Here is a 1,798-nt window from a genome sequence, read left to right as displayed (position 1 = left end):
TGTGTGTGTGTGTGTGTGTGTGTGTGTGTGTGTGTGTGAAGGGTGTCAAAGGGTCATACTATTTGGTGGGTGGAAGGAGGGAAGGATAAAGGAATTGGGGAAAGATCTGGCAGAGACCTAGAAAGACCGAGTAATGTTGGGCATGGTTTAATGGTGAATGATTTTATAACAAAATGAATGAAATGATTGTATGAAACACTATGTGAATGAAGGAAAGTGTGAAACAATGTATACAAATTTTATATGCAAGCCAATGTAAAACTTAAAAATAAATTATAATTTTTAAAAATACTGCCAAGACCATTATTTAAAATTAGAAAAATAACTAGTAAGATGTGAATAAAAGACCAAAAGGGGAGGGGAGAAGAGTAAGAAAACCAAAGGTGAGGAGGGAAGGAAATTACAGGGTTGCAGAGTTTGGTGGGAGGAGGGAGAGTCTGAAGCAATTAGGATAAATCTATCGAGGACCTAAAAAGATAGATTATTAGTGATTAATTTTATAAAACACAGTGTATAGAAATGATTATATAATATACAATGTGAATGAAGGAATATACCAAATACAAGGTACATGAGTACAACACGATGTATACACATTTTGTATGCAAACCAATATAAAATGAAAATTTTTGAAAAGTATTTGCAATGGATAAATCATTCATTGTACAAAATTCTGTCATTCAAGTTCCAGCTTTATTTCTGTGACCAAGGCCATATTTTCCAACTACTAATGTTACTGATCAAAAGGGTTTTTTCCGTAGCCAACTTACGAATAAGACAGATGTACTGCAATATTCATAAGCACTTTATTACAGATCTTGGAGGACAGTAAGTTCCCCTCAAAAACTGTCTCCTAGACTGGGAGTGGTCATTTGGTTTTTATACTAAGATTAGATACTAACTTATTTAACAACACACTTTTGTTAGTTAAGTTACAGAATTTCTACATTTGAAAAGAATAATTTATATATAAGTACTACTAATACAGGAAAGGCACATTTCCCCTTCCTAGTATACAGGCAGATTAAGATGCAATATACACAGGACTCCGAGAAAGAGTTTCAAAAAGGTAAATGCTAATCTAGGAAAAACATATTTCCTTTCCTGGTACATTTAAACAGTTCAAACATTTTACATGATTAAAGAAAGGAAACCAAAAATTCAAGGACAAAGTAACTAGTTTTGAAGGTCAGCTTTTTAACTAACTATAGTTTTACAACTAATAATATTTAGAGAATTCTGAATTTATTACTACCATCTCATCACTAACCCTTCTTTGTTTCCAACTTTTGCATTCCAGTCATCAATTATTAATGTATCTTGATTGCATATTTGGTCAATTCCTATAATTTTAACAAGGCTAGTACTGTAAAATTATAGACCCTATAACATTATACCATTTAGATCTTATTACACTTTGTTTGTCTAGTTTTTGTTTGCTCTTTGGGCCCCAAAACCCCATTCAAGAATGCCAACTGGTACTTAAAATTGTGATAAGAAAAAGAACCTGCCCAGTTTCTCAAATTATGTTTACTGAATACTCCCTTGGTAACTTCCACACTCAGCCATCTACTTCATTGACTTATTTCATGTTCATTTTCCTTATAATAGTGAGAAACAAGTGACTAGTTCTGGATAATGGATTTTAAAGAAAGGTAGTTATGTGTTACTTATAAGCAGCAATAAAAAAAAACATGTAAATTCGTCTACCACCACCTATACTTCTGTAATCCTTGAAAGGGCACCTTGTAAATAATCCAATAGAAAAATGGGCACAGGATATGAACAGGCACTTCAC

The sequence above is a fragment of the Elephantulus edwardii genome, unplaced genomic scaffold (assembly GCF_000299155.1).
Source record: "Elephantulus edwardii isolate Elephantulus edwardi_28Jun2011 unplaced genomic scaffold, EleEdw1.0 scaffold00042, whole genome shotgun sequence".
Lineage (NCBI taxonomy): Eukaryota > Metazoa > Chordata > Mammalia > Macroscelidea > Macroscelididae > Elephantulus > Elephantulus edwardii.
The sequence above is the reverse complement of the archived record's forward strand: the minus strand, read 5'-3'. Positions refer to the sequence as shown.